This window comes from Neopelma chrysocephalum, unplaced genomic scaffold (genome assembly GCF_003984885.1).
Source record: "Neopelma chrysocephalum unplaced genomic scaffold, ASM398488v2 Primary Assembly neopelma1_88, whole genome shotgun sequence".
Classification (NCBI taxonomy): domain Eukaryota; kingdom Metazoa; phylum Chordata; class Aves; order Passeriformes; family Pipridae; genus Neopelma; species Neopelma chrysocephalum.
The window spans coordinates 1,402,374-1,422,390 of record NW_020897750.1 but is presented as its reverse complement, the minus strand read 5'-3'; the positions used below and the strand labels follow the sequence as shown (position 1 = coordinate 1,422,390).

At 36.3% G+C, this 20,017-nt stretch overlaps 1 protein-coding gene and 1 long non-coding RNA gene across 8 annotated transcripts in view; both read left to right on the top strand.

Annotated features, from left to right (window-relative positions):
- DCLK2 (doublecortin like kinase 2) overlaps positions 1–20,017 on the top strand; it is an 85,542-nt gene that overhangs the window by 16,815 nt on the left and 48,710 nt on the right. The window lies entirely within an intron of this gene.
- LOC113972045 lies at positions 16,692–18,971 on the top strand. Its single transcript, XR_003535750.1, has 3 exons — positions 16,692–16,737; positions 18,656–18,747; positions 18,863–18,971. It is a non-coding gene; the product is annotated as an uncharacterized LOC113972045 (long non-coding RNA).

Genomic DNA, 20,017 nt, shown 5'->3' with positions numbered 1-20,017 from the left:
ATCATTGATATCTCATTGCAGGCTGAGAAACAACTGTAATAGAAATGTGCTTCAGTGTTAGCAGACATTATTTGAATGCACAGATTTGAATTTCTGCTACAGGCAATTTTGCAAGAATATAGAAATCTCCAGCTTTTTTTGCAGTTCTAGTTCTGTTGAAATTTAATATATCATTTTAAGCTGAAATGTTGCATTAATCTGCAAGTATGAAGGGAAGAAATCCTTAAGCCCTTGCATATCTCGCAACTCTTAAAAAGGCTTATGTATTGTTGAAGAGGAGTGTCAGTGACAGCTGGAAAGAGAGCGGTTCTCTGCATTGCAGATCCCACAGAAAGTTGGCATTCGTGGGCAAGGAGTCTTTCCTTATTACTGTGTGACAAATAGTAAAACATATTGTGGAAATGAAACCAGAAGTTGTATTTAGATTGTCTTTAAAAAGAGAGACAAAGGGAAGGAAACAATGGTGGCTACTTCCTTGTATCTGAAGGAAGCTTTTGGATATGCTGTCTTTTCTCATCAATGAGCTGGGAAAGCATGGTCCGGAAAATGCACTACTTACTGAATGCACCATTAGGATACTGTTGTTTTGAGTGATTGTTGATGATTCACTGCCAAACCGGCATTTTATATGAGTAGGGGTCAATGAATGTGTGTCTATGCCAGTCTGTAAATGACTTGGAAGATAGAGTGGAGGATATTCTTAATAAATACCGAGAACACACAAAACAGATGAGCTACAGGAAACCTGGACAACAGAAGATTAGAATAGTCTTGACAAGATGCAGAAATAGCGTAGGATAAAGCAGGTTGAGTAATCTGACACTCACTGGTTATTAAAAATGCAGATAGGAAATGTGGTAAAGGATCACAGGTGAAGGTGAATTAATGGTGTCACTGGTCATGCATAGGAGAGGAAAGCCAATATCCATGCAGAACTTACAGTCATAGTGCCCACTTTGCTCTGTCCTACTCAATGCAGTGGTACCGGCCAGACACAGCTTTATCATGGAAAATTCAGAAATGAATAAAAAGATTTAGGAAAACTGTTCTATGAATAAAGATTGAAGGAAATGGGATTACTTAGACTATAGAAAGATAATCAACAAGCGGGTTTTTTTTGAATGAACAAGAAAAAAGCCTAGCGGCAATAAGACAATTACTTCTGTGTCTTCCCTATGTATAGAAATAGAAATAATAGTCTTACAGTGGAGATCAGATCCTGTGGAACTCTGTGGTAAATAGTCACAGTAAAATTAGGAGTAATGAAGAGGGGGGTTTGGGGGTTTATTTTTTGAGCACATAACTGGAGTCTAAGTCTCTAAGGTTTCTCAAAACTGATTGGTTTAGAGCATTTTCGGTAACTGACGGTCATCTACTGCTTTGAAAGAGCTGTTAAGCTAGAGATAAAGTAACAAAAATCTGAATGCCTGTTAATATTAAAGTGTGCACATCCTACAGAATTCAAACAGCAGGGTTTACAATTGGGGTAAGTTTTATCCTAGTGCTAGCAAGCCTCTTCTCATGTTTGGTGTGAAACATGATTTAAGGGAAGTTGGACTTGTGCTAGAGGGTAGAATTATTTCAGAGAACAGCTCTGTTTAGTCAGTGTGGGATACAAATCTTGCAAGTCTTACTGAAAACAAAGGAATTAAAGTGGCTCCAATCTTGAGGAAGTCTGTATGGCAGGAAATGAATTCATCCATGGACACGGCTACATGGTATTTTTGTTCAGACTTTCAGTTGGTAGGCTCGGAACTGGAAGCCATGGTTATTTTTTGCTAGGAGAAAAGAGGAAATAGCATACTCAAGTAGTGGAGATAATTTTGGCCTCTGTGGACATAGAGATATTCCCATCTGTAGTTATTTATGGAAGGAAGTGTTTATCTGAAACTAACCTGAAATTAACCCTGCCCTGTCATAGTTGCAGCAATCTGAAAAATACCCTAAATACAAAAATATAGAAATCTTGTTCTGGGTACATATCTTGCCATGGAATACTTTCTAAAGCATTTTCATTACACACAGTGGTGCCAGGGCCCCAGGCAGTTAATGTGGGGTTTACTAGAGAGTATTTACAATTTTTATTGTAGTTGTCAGAGGATCCCATTACCAGTCCAATTACAATTTTAAGGAAAAAAAGAAAATGCAAAATGATAAGTTTCGTTTCAAAGCAGCAAAATTATGATGCTTAAGATGCTACAGAAAAAGGATTAAAAAAGCAATAGAACCTTGAACATCTAGTGAGTCATCTCAGGAGAGTGTATTAAACTGGAAGTGAGCAATAGTGCTGAGAAAGCTCTTCAGCTTTGTTGCATATGCAAAAAATAAAGGTCATGCCATGTGAAACAGCCATAGTCTAGCACGGGAAAAATTGGCTCTCTGGAACAAAGGTCTTTAGAATTTGTCACAGCGGGGGAACCCCTGTGTCTTATTCTTACTTTCTGGAGATCAATAAATAACCCAGAGTACAGTACAGATAGAATAGAGAACGTATCTCTTTCCTTCCCACGGGGATGCATAATTCTAGCTTCAGGGATGTGGTGTAATGTTACTGGGAATCTAATGGCTGGTGTCCACTAGGTGTGAATTCAATCTTTCTCAGTGAGGTATGGTTTAGATATGTAATTAGTAATACCCATTGTCATCAGACTAACAGGTTGGTGAAGTGTGATGTTAAAATAATAGAGTATTTCTAAAAATGAATGTAAAATCAGACCCTGGTGTGAGGTCAACACTTTTAATTTAGACCATGGCAACTGAAAAAATTTACTAACATTTTAGCTAACAGCAAGCATGTTAAAAGTGACATCCAACTTGCTGGAGTCTTTGTGGATCTATAGAGAGGATGAATCCTACTGGGATTTCAATTTTGTCTGCGCACACCAAGAGCTGACAGCACTTAATAAAAATGACATGCTGCACAGTGTGGGAAACAATCACTGCAAAAATAGTGGTGTCACCAGTGGTAGCGTCGTATCTTTGTTGATGTATGATTACAATAATTTTAGTGATGGGTTACAGAAATGGTGTGTGTAGCTCTTGGAATAAAAGAGCGGTATGCCGTCATTGTCTGCCATCTGCCATGCTAAAGATTGAATCACATGACTTGGAAACTAAACCTTGGGAATTTGTTACGTCCCGCTGAGCCTGGCCATTAACAGATAATTAGTCTGGTAAAAATCTTTTGAATTCATTCTGCAGCTGTCATATGCCAGATTAGGATTTGTGTCACAGGTTCCTCATTACTTTGAGATCTTGGAAATTTTTTTCCTGTAATTAAATTACCCTATGTTACTTCAGTAAACAGTTGTTATATTATAACATTACAACATGCAAATTTTCTTTAAGAAGACTATTGCATCTTAAAGCTATTTACCAATCACATATGAAAAGTTATCAAGGTTGAATTTTCTCTATTCCTGTTCATAATGGAGTCTTTAAGCAGATTTTCTAGTTTTTAAGATTAGTATTCCAGGTTGTCAGGTTGATGGATCTATAGCTTTTTCTTGCTTGGCTGTAATCAGATTGTCAGCGTATCTTAAGTCTACTGAAGCAAAAATACTGAAATCTTAAAATATGAACTTTTATATTTGTACAAGTTACTAAGAAAAATGACGTTCTCTTCCATAATAAATTAATGGCAGGAAACATGAAACAGTTTGTCAGAGAGAGGAAAGAGACTATTCATCTTTAATGTTTTAAATGTTGCTAACTGATTAATGGGCACTGAACCTTTAAACACAGTAGCCCTCAAGACTCTGAAAGTAATATTGAAGGAAGAGCAACACAAGCGAACTTTTAAAAGGGAAGGGCTGCCCAGCACTTAAATGGGACAGTGACCCTGGCTTGCAGTTTGTAAGCTTTGCATAGGAAGGAGTGATAACTCAGTGTAGGCAGTGAAAGTCAGTGTTCTTACAGCACTTCTCTTCTTCACAGAGCCAACAGTCATTTTTTCTGTTGTGGAAATATGCGATCTGTGCCCTGCTCTTAAATATTTATTTTGTTCATATTTATTTGGTGTTTTATTTATTGATACATGGCACACCATATCTCTGTAATTATGAAAGGCTTTTTAGAGAAACAAAAATATTTCAGAAGAAAGCAAAAAGAAAAGAACACAACTCACAAACTAGATGGGAAGTTGGACTCTTGGGCTAGTAGGTTTGGCATTTCTTGGCTTTGCCAATCTTATCTCCAACTTTCAACTCAGTTAGTACTTAGGGAGTTATGGATAAAATTATTGGAAAAAAGGCCAGTTAGCTAAGAAAAATAAAGATGATTATACCATAAAAAGTACCAAACAGCCAGAATCCTCTTTGTAAGTGCTTTCTGAAGATGCCATTTTCTTGCATGTGGAAACTTGCAGTTTATCTTTTAGAGAAATCAAGGGTCTGGTTGATTTAATAAAATCAATAAAACTGAATGAGAGAGATTCAGGCATGGGAGATAAGCATGCCTTATTCTCCCTGTATTCTGCAAGGGACCCAGTTATACAGACACTTGGAATATGCTCATGTGGTTGTACAGGCAGACATTTGGAAATGTCTTGGAAACTGGAAAGTGTTCTGCCTTGATTTGCAAAGAGAATACACTTGACATCTGACTCAAAAAGAAATCTCTGCAAACAGAATTCATATGCCACAATTGGCTTTATATGAGCATAAGAGGAAACATGGCGTGGTGAGGTTTCCTGGTAGCCAAGAATTCTGGTCAGTTCTCATTGTGGCTGATATTTATGCCTCAAAGGGAAAAGTATTCTCTCCATTTCCCTGGAGCCTGGTGGGTTAAGCAGGGAAATCTGTCTTCTGCAGATAGCCATGCAAGGTCTGTTACAAGAGATTAGTGTGGAAAAAAATTACGTATTAGAGCATATTCCTATTACTTATTTCAATATATACATGTAAATTTTAGACTATATTACTTTATATTTTTACTTAAAGCATAAATACAGTAAAATTGATACTGTAAACTCATGAAGTCTAAGAGGATGGTGAACCAATGATGAAATCTCATTCACAAAGCTCTGTATTTTGTCCTCCTTGGTTTTTGTACACAACAATACTATTTTCTGCAGTTTTAGTATCAGAGTGGCTGTTGGTGTAGACAAGGAATTACCTCAGTCCTTGAAGTCTGTCACCTGCTTAAGAGCACACTTCTAGCTTAAGCACTAATCTTCCTTTTCCTGACAGGGATTTGCTCTTGCTCTTGGGCTGACGTACGTAATCGGATGTGTGAGAACCTCATAGCTGTCTTCTGTCACACATTATGGAGAAGTCCATGAGAGAAGGTGCAGTCCAAGATGCAAAGGTGTTTTTTGAGAAGTTTTTAGGGTCTGAGAGGGCTTTGAGTACTCTTAGAGCTAATAATTATTATACAGATTTTCTAGGTTTTGACACGTATATGTTTTGATTTCTTACGGCACACTTCACCTTTTGCACATTATTTTTTCCTAGCTTCTATTTCTCAAATATTTGACTTCTAAAAAAATGTATTTATGATACTTATATCTCAACAACTTCTTTTCCTTCCCATCTACATGTCACTGAATATTCACATTTTAGAACAGTATTATAGTAAGTAGGAGGATGAAGATGTTTGATACTACTTCTTATGGATAGATACTTGTCTGCAATTTCCAAAGTAACTAGCATGACTTGCTCACAGAGTTTGGCAATAGTGTGATTTGAAAATTTCTATTCTTTGAGTTTCTGTTTTGGAACTTTATTTACATTGCAGTAACTCCATCTTCCATATATAGGTATCTTAATATATGGGAGATATAAAATAAATGCTAATATTAGGAGTATTCACTGGTCATAATATTGTGTATATTTTTTTTTCCAAAATCTGCATGAAGAGATGCACAGATTAGATGGATGAACATTTTTATATCTTGTTTTTTTAGGAAGTTTTTTGTCTTCATTTAAGGCCTAGGTAATGAAGTATGAATGACACTATGCATATTTGAATGAAAATTAAAAAGACTCACCAGATTGTTTGTTTCAATACAAATCAAAAGCCATGAGCACAAAATTATCAGAAGCACTGACAGACTATGTACCGCTAAAATGATTAGGAGATTAGCACCTTTCAGTGCCTTATCTGAAGCTTTCAAGAAGTCTCTGTCGCGGTCCTTCGTAAGAAATAAGATTCATATGGAGTTTTTGGAGATAAACACTAGTGTAAGTTATTAAATATGGGGGAAGGGTATGTCTGAAAACTCAGTCTGATTGGTGCTTAACTGAAAAGCACATCTAGTGTTAAAGCTAATAAAATATGATTAGCCACATAGTCTATAAGGCCAGATCACAACACTGAAACCCTTCAGTCTCTGACGAACTAATTTAATGGATGCAGTTTTCTAGTGAGAACAAGTAGAACAGTGATGTACTTTATAAACTCAATATTCAGTAGTATCTCCATGTGAAGGGAGACAAAAAACCCTTCTGAAATTGTGTTGGATGTCTGAACTGTTAGTGAGGGGTTTTTCATTCTTTTTACTCTCCATACACATTACAGGAATAAAGGGTGGATTCCCAGCTATTTGTACTTTTACTGAGGTACCTCTGATTGGAGAGACAGCAGCCAGAGCCCAGTACCATCCAGCTGCATTTCTTTTTCTGCTTTACTTCTCCTTAATCCTTGTAAAAGTATTGCTAAGTCAAGGTATGCAGAGCTACTCTGCTGCTTGCATATTAGTGGTAAAAAACACCACAGGGATTTTTATCAACTCGGAACCCAGCAGGCCTCCAGAATGATGAGGGACTCCACACCTATTAATAGCTAGGCCTCCAAGATTCCTACTTCATGCTCACACTGTGGGGAGCATCCCAGTATCACATCCTAGACCTTCTTTCTTCATCTGTTGCGAGGCAGATGCAAGTCCGATAGTGTCTAAATGCTTGTCTGAAATTGAAAACTTCAGTTTATCCATATTGCTTAAATAAGGATTCTTAACTAAGTAATAAAAGCGGCTTTCATCGCATTAGCCCTGTCAACAAGGCTGGGAGTGGAGGGCATTGTTTCTTTATCAAAAGAAAGAGAGAGGAAATGGAATAGTCCATGGTATTATCCTATGGAAAACATTGCTGTCGTGTAGAAAATAGTTTGTACGTACTCTTCTGGTTACGAAAGATAAATTGTAATTTAAAAAGTCAACTGTTAAACTAAGGAAAATGAGATTCATACCTGCTCTGGCTATTCCCAAATGTTTGGACACAAATGCTCAGTGCACATTCAGTTATGTTTTTCTGGACAATGGAAAAGCTGTGAGAATAGGTCTTTGGGTATTTCTTCAAAATATGAGTCCCCAGCGTTTCACCCTTCCCAAGCTTGCAGCGTATATCTGAAATGACTTCCAAATCTTTTCATGTGGTTTGTGATTTGTTTGGTTTTTTTTTTTTTCCCTTCATCTGTAGTGGAGTTTATGGTGAAATTCTCTTGGAATCACATCTGCATTAGAGGCAAAATATGCCTGTCATCTGGTTTGTTTGGTTGATAGTAGTAGAGCTATCTTTTAAATGCTATCTTTTCCTTTTCCCAGAATTTTTTCAAAATTGTAATCTCTGTGTTTCTTCCTTCTCTTCAAAGCCAATGGGAATTGATACAGATCCTGGCAACAGGACAGGATGTATTGTGAAAATTATCATTGCTCTGAACAACAATTCTTAGTTGCTGTAAATGCTGGGGAAGGATAGAAGGGAATACTAGGTTATAATATTTTCACATGCAGACCCAATTGTGAATCCTTGTTAGTAGACTGAAAAGAATTACAACACTTGCTCATTTTTTTGACGGAAAAAAGGGTTATGTGAGGTTCAAAACTGACTTGGGACTGAACTAAAAGAGCCTTGTCAGGTGTGACATGAAGAATAAATATTAATACCTCTTTTGTAAATTGACTTTGTTAGGGATGAGTCTTGAAGTTAGAGGCTCTTTTTGAACTCATTTTTTTCTCAGTGTTTTATGTATCCATATATAATTAGTCAATCTCAAAATGTTTTAGATGATTCATGTTCCTTCATACCATGAATCATTTCTACTCTGACTAGCATATTCAAAAATTTTTATTTTTAGCTAAGGGCTGCATATTCTGTGTATGACACCTGAATGTTTGTGTGAGGATCTTATCTGTAAACTGTCCTCAGCTGGCAGGGAACAAGTTATAATTCCATCTTACTTATAGAAGTACTCTTTTAAATTGTCATTTGCTACAACAGAAAGGTCAGGTTTTCTGTGAAATGGAATATTAACAAGGAAACTTTTATTCTAATAGTGTATTACCAGGTTTCAGTGAGAAAAGTTACTTAGTAGAATTCTTCACAATATATATGTATGCACTTGAGTTTGTGTATTTTGTTAAATAAATAAATGCAATTGATATCAGAATTTGTATCCTCAATACAGCAGAAAATAATTTTTTTAATAGAAAGTGTAGTTGAAAGAAATTGTTCACTTCCAGTACTCTGCTAGACTAGATTCTGTGGTTAAATCTGGCTGACAGTTCTTAGAATTTGATGTATTAGGTTATGCTTCAAATTTGCGAACTTATGAGCACATTTCAACTATTTTAAAAATTAAATACTCAGGTCAAAGTTAAAGTTCTGAGAAATTGACTTTCAAAAATACTTACATGTCTTCATTAGTGCATAGATGTGCTTGTAGTATGTAGCACTTGACAGGCTATTAATTTGTAAAACAGTGATAATAAAATTGCTGGTTGCAAATTATTTATTGTCCATCACCTCTTGAACAGAAACTTGCTATCTGCCTTCTTCTAATTCATGGTGACCCATCTCCATCATCTCTCTAGTGGAATTCAATTTACATTAGTTTTTCTTGTTTTGCCTCAACTATTGTAGCTTTATTATTATTATTATAATATTAAGATAGCCTTGGAAATCCCTGAAGTGATTTCATTCTAAATATGACATGGTTTTTTATATCCCACATCCCCCTTTTTTCCCCTCCTGTCAGTGATGCTGGTGTGTACTAGGGAAGGTATGTAAATCAATGCATCTTTGGGCAAGGTGTTAGTTGTACATAGGAGTTTGAGATATTAACTTACCTGCTTCCACACTCACTCTCTTTGCCCTCTTTCCAGCTTAAAAGAGTGGAGTGTCCACAGCTTTTTTTTTTTTTTTGTATATTTGGTGTAAATGCTTTTTTGTTTCATTTCTGGCGATAATACACAGAGAGACAGGTGTAACATTTAACAACTTTTAAAATCACATCATTGTAACCATTACTGCATATTCTCTAAATTATACACTCTAAATTATACACTGTGGCTTCATTCAGAGTGACAGTATGGGGTTTTTATAAATAACAGCAAAATGACTTGACTGAGAATTTTCACTTGCCTTTTCCTCCTCCCTCTCTTGAAGTCTTTCATCCAGTGTGGAATGATTTGTAGTAAAAAGTGGACTTTGTAAGCTGGTGGTACCAAGATGTACCTTTTTGTTGTTGTTGCAATGAAGTATTTTGATGGAAAACCACTATGAATTTTTGGCGTGGATGTAGTAAAAGCTATTTAGAACACTGTATTGGAAGAATAATTAATCTTGCAACTTGATGAAAAATATTTCTTGGGTTTTAGTTGATGAAATATTGAAGCTTCAAACCACTCAAATTAGATAAATATAATCTCCCTACACAGGTAATTCTGTCAAATGAAGACGGCTTTTTAACTGAATGCAATTCAGTGGGTTAAAGTTTTACTTTCCTTTGGCTGAATTTGATACAAGCTTGATGGTAGTAAGGGATGAGCAACTGTGCTTGCCAGGAATGGTGGAGTTTGGAGGGACCATTATGCAGTAAAATGAAATGCACTTTTACAGTGTTTCTTTAAAAGAATGTTACCAGACAGTTTAAGAAAAAGCTGATGCAGCATCTGCCACTTAATGCTGACAGACAATAAATCCCCACAGAGGATTTCTGAATTCATTTGCCTTGGATATAAGGAGTTTACAGTGACACACAATAACTATGGCCTTTAGTCTACTTAACTGGAGTAGACTGAAGCAAAAGTCTTAATTTTAAAAGATTTTATGTTAAAAATATCTATGAAATTGCGAATTTTGACAGAACAAGTCAATATTTACCGTGAAATCTCTGAGTTGGCAAATTACTGGAATAACTTATAAAGTGCATGGCCAAGAGGGTGGCACAGTTTAGAGAGTGAGGGTAGATACATTTGCATATAGCCTATGAGGCATATTAGAATTAATATCGTTTACTTTTTTAACTTCTATACTTGCTAAAAAGCATAAAATATCTTCTCGTTATAAAAATATTTTTAAACTTTTGCTCCTCCCATCTTTACTGTGACCTTGGAAGGAGATGAAACATGTGCATGTCTTAAATAGTGTTATTTTCATAGCTGTTATAGTCTTAAATTTTGTTGGGTTTCTATTCTTGTTGAGTCTTGCTGCTTTTATCTCTTCTGCGTGTACTTCTGGCAGTAGCAACTTGCTGATGCATCGGGCAACACTTGAATGTTCCTGGGATCTGGGTGTAAACTTAAATTCGTGTTGACAGTACTTAATGAAACATGAAGGATATTAAGAGTAACTCTGTGTAGGGGGAGATTGCACTTCTGTTGTGAGTTGTTTTGTAAGTGGTTTTCATTTTTAAGCCTACTGGTTTTAGAGTTATCCTAAGTACTACAAATAAGTTAACTGAATCAGAGAAAAGAATCTTCCCAGGAGGACTAAGAACTTTGAATGAACTTGATTTTTGCCCTGCAGGCGTTTCATACTGTATCTTTTAGAGCATTCTCCAGATAGACTCTTAGGAATGTCCATACTGGTAGATACTGAGTTGAGGAAACTCAGCACAAGTCCAGAGGATCTCTTGCTCACTTACAGCTCTGAGATGTTATGTTTTGTTTGATCTGGATCTTAACTGCAATAAAGGAATCATAAAAATGAATTCTAGATTTTAATGCAGCTCTGCAGAAAGCTATATTCTGTTCTTGCAGGATGGTTGAGTTCTTTTGTATTTATTAATAGTTCTCCCTCCTTTAAAGACACCATTGTGTGACTGCCATTTGTTGAATGTAAATACTTGTGTAAAAATTTCAAAAGATGTTTTTTCTGGCTAGTAAACAAAGGGGTTTTTAACAAAAAATACTCCTACAGCCTTCTTTCCACAGAAGAGAAAAGCCTGTTGGGGAAACATCTATGGAATACTTAGATGCAGTAAGAGCCATGGATTCCTGGAGTTGCAGTTAACTTTTCCATATGGTGTTCTAAGCAGCAGTTTCAACATGGTGTTCATAGAAAACAGATGGTTTCTAAAAACTAATTAGGACTAGAAAAGTAATTGCTGATAATTTAAAATTCTCTTCTTGGGGGTCTACATCTCCTCTAGAAATATTTCTGTGGAGAATCATAAAAAGAGGAGGGAAATATTCAGCTGATCCTATATATGCTTTCTAGAAAACCTTTTGACATTATGCCCTTATTTTGGGAATAAATGAGCTGTGTTGCCTATTGTGCTTCAGACTTTCCGCTTGCAACTGAATTGAAAAAGACTATTGTTAATGTCGAATGGATAATTCGTAGCAATAGAAATAATTTCTCTAGGCATTTTCTTTAAGGCAGCTACTAAGAGAGCTTCTTATTTGGGGGAGACTTTGCAATCCAGACAAGTACCTGCCAACATATTTTAACACGCTGTACAGAACCCTCTTTTAATGTACCAGTAGAGAATATGTCAGGGTAAGTAAAATCAAGTGATTATGGTTGGATATGCTGAATGCAGACAAGAATCAAGACTCTTGCAGCAAATCTGGCAAAAGTAGCTGGGCTTGGGTTCTACTTTTCAACACTAAATCAGTTGATCACTGACAGGGCCCCACGGAGGTCTGCTTGGCACACATAGTGAAACTCTACCCAGAGTTAGTAAAAACAACATATGTTCCCAGAAGCTGCTTAGGAAGCTCTTTAAGCACTAGGGAATATCTGCAAAAGCCTTAGACCTTGAGAGTAGAAATAAGGACACCAATAACCTCATAATGAAGGAGTAGTCACCACAACTATACTCCTGCTTTAGCAATAGTGACTAAAAGGATTAAGGCTAATACTGCTGTAAACAAGTGTAGAGTAGTTGAAATTCTAACCAGGATTTCAGTATGGACAGAAATTGTCTCAATGGGAGAAATTGTAAAAGCAGGCAGTGTAAAGGTGATCTATTAGTATAACTAGTACATGAGATTCAATGATGATGTTCTGGCACGTTGTTTAACTGTTTGCTTTACCCTTTTATGGTCTATATTATCTCAAGACTGGTGATATCCTGGCCTTTGAAGACAATGTCAGAAATCATACCTGAGGAAGCATTTTTTGCTCTTGAAGGGTATGATTCCTGTGGTCTAAGGAGAAATGGAATGACAAGAATTCAAGTTTTTTTGAAACAAGGCGCCTACAAAATATTAGTAAAATGAGAATATTTTTTTTTTAATCAACTTGTTCAGGATCACACAACTAACTGTATATTAAGCCATAAATGTAATGGAAGTTAGCAGGGGAAAAAAAAAAGGAGACAAATCACATATGCTTCTTAAACTATGATGCTTCTCCAGGCATTGTATATTTATGGAGATGAAGCCAATAAAATCTTGACCTGACTGCAGAAAACTGGAGGAATGGGGTTGGTGCCATGTTGCTGTGTGTATAGTCAGAAGTGTGTGACAAGTACAACCTGCTGCAGTGTTTCCTTCAAAGCCTGTGTAATTCTGAGCAGATTCAGTACCTGCTGCTGGTGTGCTACTCAATAGTAGCTGGTGCTGCTGCTAGTTGCATGTAGTTTTATGCTTATGATATTAAGAGACCACTCATACTCCTTTTATTCTGTTACACTGCATTTCTGCGCAGTTGCAAACCCAGGTGCAGGCTGAGGAGCTGTCTGTGCTACAGACCTGCCTTCTGCATGGAGCAGGGGTGGGTTTATAACGCATTTCAGTTCTAGAAGGATCACTTGACAGTGAATAGGTGCGATTGCAGGTTCTCAGTTGGCTCTGATACAACCAGCAGTGCACTGGCAGCAGCCCAGGTCTCAGTGGCTGGTTTTTGGTACCCAGGATGCCAGACTGCCTTTTGCAAAGCTTTATACTGGAGTGTTGCTACTGTTAGTATTGAATGTGGCAAGATTAAAGTTACCTTGGATTTGTGTGTATGAGATGGAGTCCTTATTAGTAGAGCCAAATTTAGAATTTGTATGCAGATGCAGATACTATCATCTCCAATCTCAGCATTATTTTTATCTTATTACAAAACAAATTAAAAAACTATTTAAATACCCTTTTTGGCTCTTTGTAATGTTCATTCCCGATCATTCTATGATTCTATGATCTTACACATGCTTAGTCTTAGTGAGGGTATTGCTTTGCTTTTTAGGAAAACAAGAAAGGAATTTGCAATTTTTTTCTGGTTTGTAAATTAATTCTCATAATGGTAATGAAAAAAAGCTGTAATCTAGGGCTTCACAAATTATTTGCATAGGTATTTCCATCAGCTGCGACAATAGGTACATTTTGAGCCAGACTGAACATCTTGATATCATTCTCTTGAAACTGCAGTATGGATCATAGAGCAGAGGCATCAGTGCTGCAGCTTGGATTGAGCCAGACTGAGCTGGATCTTGATTAATTCCACTTGTTGGGAGCTGTGATGGGAACATCATAAGAGATGCCAGAGAGATGTTGCAGCTACAGTAGCTTCTAATTCTGTGCGAAATAACACGGCAGTTCAGCTGTTGGGGCTGCGTTTGCTATTCTTAACCGCCCCAGACTAGTTTAGGGTTGGGAACACGGGGAAGAATACTCTGTACCCTTGAAGGTGATCTCCATATCACTAGTTGTGTAGTAGTACAAGCCTCATTTGTTACCAGTTTTGTTGTAAACTGTAACATAGTTTACATTTTTATCTATATTTGTGGTTTAAGTAATGTTTTGAAAAATCCTCTTTCATCAAAATTGAAAACTGGTATTATATAAAGATGCTAAAGAAAACTAAATGGAAAAAAGCCCTCCCGAATGGTGAAGCAGTGGCACTAGCAGGCACAAAACTATTTCATAACTGCTCTTGCTGGTATGGAGATATCATCCTTTTTTTTTTTTCATTAATCACATGTATAATTTTTGCTTCCAATTCCATAGCCTGGTCTTAGTTTTCACGCAATATGCTTTGTGAACAACATGACTAGGAAAGTGAAGAGATCCTGCTGCTGCACTTACTTGTTTTCTGTATGTGGAAAAAAATAATCAATGCAGTGAAAATGAGGTCTGATGTATGAGGTGTTAAGCATCATGCAGACAAGGTATGATGAAATGCTTGATGAACTGGTAATTAAAAAGAAACCAAAAAAACCCCCTGAACTGAACAACAAGTTGAAGGTAACAAATGTATCCCAATTCATATTTCTTATTATATTTAAATGGCTTTCAGTAATGTAGTAATGCTTCTAAGTGCTTTTTATAGAGAGGAAAAAGAGTTCCTTGAAAAAGCAGCCCTTAAATAAAAGAATGTATTTAGTGAACTCTGACTTTAATATTGGAAAACACAACCTTTGGAGACTGTCAGTATAGCAGCAGTTATGTTGATTAGAATTTTGGAAAAAATGGCTTAAGCCAAACCACTGAAAAGATTAGGTCAGCCAGAATCTCTATACTATAGAGATCTAAATTTTGCATTGGACCTTCTGTCATGTAAATTGGCTTTATGTAATTCTAAAGTCAAAAGAGGTTTGTATTAGAGGAATAAATGTGGAGTTTATTTGCTCTTGAATAAGTGGTATGAGTTTGGAAGAAAGTAGTGATTCAAGTATTTCCAAATATAAGTGGCAGAAAGTGAAAAATTCTTTCAGGGTGCCAGCATTGTTTTCTGAGGGCAACAGAGCCCTCAGTGTTGAGTTTCACTGTTACTGGTGTCATAATTCTGTGATTGTGTTTGCTCCATTTTACGCTTCATAGTTCAGTGTCTTACTTAGGGAGGAAGCCTGGAATGTATTTTTTTAAAAGTTTCTTAAAAAAAAGTGGTGGGGAAATGGATCTTTAGTAACAATCTGTGATGTCTCATTCCTACTCTCTGAAAATTTATTTTCAGATAGCATTAATGAATTCTGAATGAATTAATTCAAAATGGGATGGTTTTTCTCATGCATTTCAAAAGGACCTATCTTATGATTGATATAGAGGTCCCTAAAACAAGATAATGCTACGAGATGCTTCCAATGTTCAGCAGTGTCTGTGATGTTCTGGCTCAGCAGAAACAGTCATCCAGATTGCTTCAGAGGTTTTTAATATTTAGTAGTCTATTGCTGAATTATGACCCTATAAGCATCTTTTTCACCTTCCAATTTATTCACATTTTACCTAAAATAATCCAACAGACTGAGTCAGCTTTTAACCCAGAAGAAAAAAGTACTGAGTCACCTAAAAACTGCCTAACTCACCAAAGTCGAGTTCCAATCTGCTAATAGCAGTATTGCAGTAAAATCATATCACACTGATTATAAAACAAGCCTTAAGATGCCACAAAAGTCAACTGACTGATAAATGGGGTTTGGATCTCTTTTCTGTACTGTTACGTGTCCTAGAGAGTTCGGTTCTGTGTTGCTGGGGTGAGGGGCATCTATTTTGCTTTACTTCTGAAACTTGTGGATGTTTTTTCAAAGGAAGAACTGACATTTTCAGGTATGAAGGAAGAAATGTGTGGGATTTTGTTGGGATTTGTTTTTAAGGAGAAACCAATGGAGACACCTACTTTTTCTGGCAAGACTTCTGATATAACAGTATTGATGCATCTGTTCTTTTGTCAGTGCCTAAACATGTAACTTTTCCACTGCCTTCCTAATACATTTGTTGTCTGAACCTGAAAACAAAGATGTTTCTGCATCTTAAAATGTGTTTTACATCTGTTTATCTGCTTAGGGAAGCAATTCAGAAGCAGCAGCAGCAGCAACAGATTGAAAATAATATTAGTTGAAGTTGGCAGCTAATGGGATTGAATTGGATCTCTGAAAGCCAGATCCAAAGTAGTTTGTTTCCTGTATTACTGTAATTTTTCTCACATTTCTGAACTTCTGATCTTTCTATTAATCAGTTATATTCTCATTTTTTTTACTTGATGCCCCTAGCCCAGCATAACTGTTCCAGTTTCTGCCTGCAAGTATAACAGACCTCAATAGTTAAAGTTTCTGTTACTGCATCTGTGAAATATTGTTGGAAGTCATGCACAGAGGGCATCCCTAAGTTTAATTTTGTTTCTTCATTTCAAGTTTGCAATTAAGTAAGGAGGATACTTCAAGATTCAAATGCCTTTACAAGCTGTGCGTGCTGTTTAACTGTATGGCAAGCAATTAGCATTGCAAAACCTATAAGCTAATTTTATAAAAATAGAACTGCAGGTTAGTTGGAAGTGTAGTTGGTTGTACTGAAACAAATAAAACGCTGATTAAAGGTTAAAAAAAATATTAGGTGACCAAAAATATTAATATATGTGAAAAATATCCTTCTAATCTGTTATGAGCTCAGTGGATTTTATCAAGACTTCTTGGCACGTAAAGTGGTATATATGAAGGGAGCAGAATTGAGAGAAAGACCTGAATTTATACAGTAACTAAATTTTTTCTCCTCCTATTGCAGTGCTATGAGAAACAGCTTTGACTACAAGATTGAAATCCTGACACAGGAACTCAGATTTTTATAGCTCTACATAACAATGTTACACTGCAGTGAGTCATGCATTTCAACTAATATTTTGTCTTAGAATTACTTAATTTGATTTTTTTAATAGAATTTGAACATAAACCTGACTTTAGCAGCTACTGCATGAACAATTCAAGCCGTAGGAAAACCACAGAATCATAGGATGGTTTTATTAATTGAGTGGGCCTTTAAAGGTCATCTAGTCCAAGCCCTCTGCAATGAGCTGGGACACCTTCAACTAGATCAGGTTGCTCAGAACGCCATCCAACTTGACCTTGAATTGCTTTCAGGGATAGGGTATCTGCAACCTCTCTGGGCAACCTGTTCCAGTGTAAAACTGTAAAACTTTCATTTAAAGCTTAAAGATTCATGAAAAATTATTTGTACCTGTCATCAAAGGACCTTTCTAGATTTATATGTTTTCTTTTATTCTTTCTGCACTGGCCACAAACACTGAGTTTGAATTTCTTATTTGTCTATGGAAAAATATTTCTCATTTAAAGAACTGCAGCTTTTGTAGCCTCTCCAGGAAATAGTGTCTGCCTGTGAACACTGGAAACTTTACATTGCATTAAATTATTGCTACATGGCACTGCAGCTCTTCTCATCTAAAGAATCAAAAAAATGAAAGTACAATGAATATTTACCCATATAATTTTGGTTTTTCCATGTTTTCCATAGTATGTGACTGCTATGTTTTTCAAGTAGGATGATTAGCTAAAGGCACTGATTTCTAAAATAGTGCAAAAGAGGTGATTTTGTGGAAAAAAATGGTATAATTTAAAATTTAACTGCATTCGTGTTGTGGAACAGGGTGTCATGAAATCAATAAGATTTTATTGAATTAGACAATCTGTCCTTATATGTACACTTTTTCTTTTAATATTCTTTTGTAATACAATTAGCTTTTATTTTTAGACTAGCTACTCAGTGGTAAGATGGAAGGTTAGCTGTGTGAAGTCAGGTGCTATTTTTGGTTCTGTGTTAGGGTTCCCAGTTATGCCACTTAAGGGAAGAATCTGTTATGCTGACTTGGGAGCTGGTGTGGTTAATGCACCTATGGGCAAAGATGTCCTTGTCTGGTGACTGAAAACACTTTTGTTTGTTTTTCTCTTCAGACAAACTGGATTATGTTGGTATCATGAGCTGCATTTGCAAATTTTCTGTTTCCAATTGTTGTTTCTTTGTGTAACTCATGAAATTGAGAAGCATGACATTAAATTTCACTGTTTAATATACTGAAATTATGGACTCTTGTTGAAGGAGTGGATAATACTGAGGGAAGGGTTGTTCAGGGGTGTTTTGCATTACAGAGAAAGATGAATTGTACAGTGTGATTCAAAATAATTCAAGATTTCCAGCATTTTAGTCCTCTCCAACTGTAATTTTCCAGTATCTAAATAGCTGCACATAATCAGTGCAATAATTGAAATGCCATTTTGCAGAGAGATCAGTTTTGCCCTTTGGAAAAACCAGTGGGTGGACTTTACCAGAAAGTCCTACACTACTGGAAGGCTTTGAAAAATAGATAAATGTAGCAACTCACTTTAACTTATGCATATTCCTACAGCTTATTTTACTTTCTGTCATTTCCATTGCAGTGAGGATGATCTATTTGGATCGCACCCAGATGTGATCTTCCATTTCTTTGTGTGTTCATTCTCTGAATTAAATTTTGAGATGTTAAAAAAATATGCAAAAATCCCTTTTGCAAAATATGCAAAAATTGAGATAAAACTGAAGTGTGATATATGCTCTATTGCATCATCTGTTCCCAACAGCTGTATGGCTTTATGAGTTGTGGTGCCCTGACCAGGCTGTCTGTTCAGTCTTTCTGCACTGTCATCCTGTATTAGGCGTTTCCTGGGCTTAATGCCAGACTTTCTCTGTTTACAAGGCAGCAGGCAAAGATTTAACATTTCTGTTTTCTTTCTTACTCTTCAGACTCCCTGTGAGACAGAAGGATTTGTCTTCTCCTTTTTTCACTGCTGTTCCTCATCATGGAGTATCAGTGAAATGAGGTTCATTTTCTAATGGTCAGTGTAATAATGTGACACAGCCACTGATTAAATAGTCATTTAGGAAGCTGGCCTAGAAGAATTGCTCTCATTATGGTCTTTGATTCAGTTTTTTTTCTGTTTTCCTAAATAGGTTAACGAGCTCCCTTTGTCCAAGGCAGACAAAATCAACATTTACAAATTATTACAAACAGAAAACTTACTTTTTTCTCTCACTGCTCACTGAATTTAATAAACTTGAAGGACAAGACAAAAGATTCCAGATGCCAAACCTCAAATGGTAAATTAGACAATGTCTTGTGGAAGTTCTGACCTAGAAATCAGATCTATTTTATAGTTTATTGCAGTGTCCAGCAGAGTTCAGAAGGTCCTCAGACCTTTGACAAGCTGTGGTTGTGTATAGCTTCATAAATGTGAATAATTTCATTGACTGTGATGGAATTGCTCTAAAGTCTAAAGCTAACCAACTGCATGGTTAGGGACTTTGTAGTGAGACCAAAACCAAGTGAACTATTTGAATAAACTATAGAGAAAAAGGACCACCAACATGTTTCAATAAACAGGTTAACTGGTACTATTAGAAAGGTCTTAGAGCCCCTGAGTAAATTGCAAACAAACAAACCTAAAAGCCCCATGTTTAAAAAGTTTCTTTATTTTATCAAAAAATATGGTAAGTTAATAGAAAGAAAAATCATAGTCTTAAAAATCTGAAGTAATTTTGCTGGTCAAGATGCACAGTCACAAACCAGAAGATCAGGTAATGAATTTTTGAGTTTTGTAACATAGTTGATACTTTTGCATTCTCCCTGCATGATGTAATCTCTGTTACTGTTTTTCGTGTTTCAGTTGCAGACAAAATAATTGTTCATTTGAGCCTCAGAAATTAAGAGGTATTTGACCTAATTCCAATTATTTTCAGAGAACAAAGGAGTGGATTTTTTTCTCCTTGTCTGCTAATTACCTCTTGGACATTGACTGTTGGGGAAGTTATTATGATGCATCACATAATCCTTATAGCTGCAGCCAGTAGGAAAGTTGTCTAGAGTTTATCAAGCTCATGGTTTTATGTCCTCAAACTTTAGGAGCCCCCAGTATACCGTGTAGCTATTTTGGGTAGATGTGCCCAGTTTTAGTAGCATTTGAGCTCTTTCGTGCCTTATGTCAAATGTTAGCAGCTTGCTTACCCTTCTTTTGGTGTTGTGTAATTTTATTTACTTTGGGAATTCCCAGAGAGATTCTGTAGTAGAGCTGTCACAGAGGACATAAGCTGGGGAGGAACAGAAGCTTT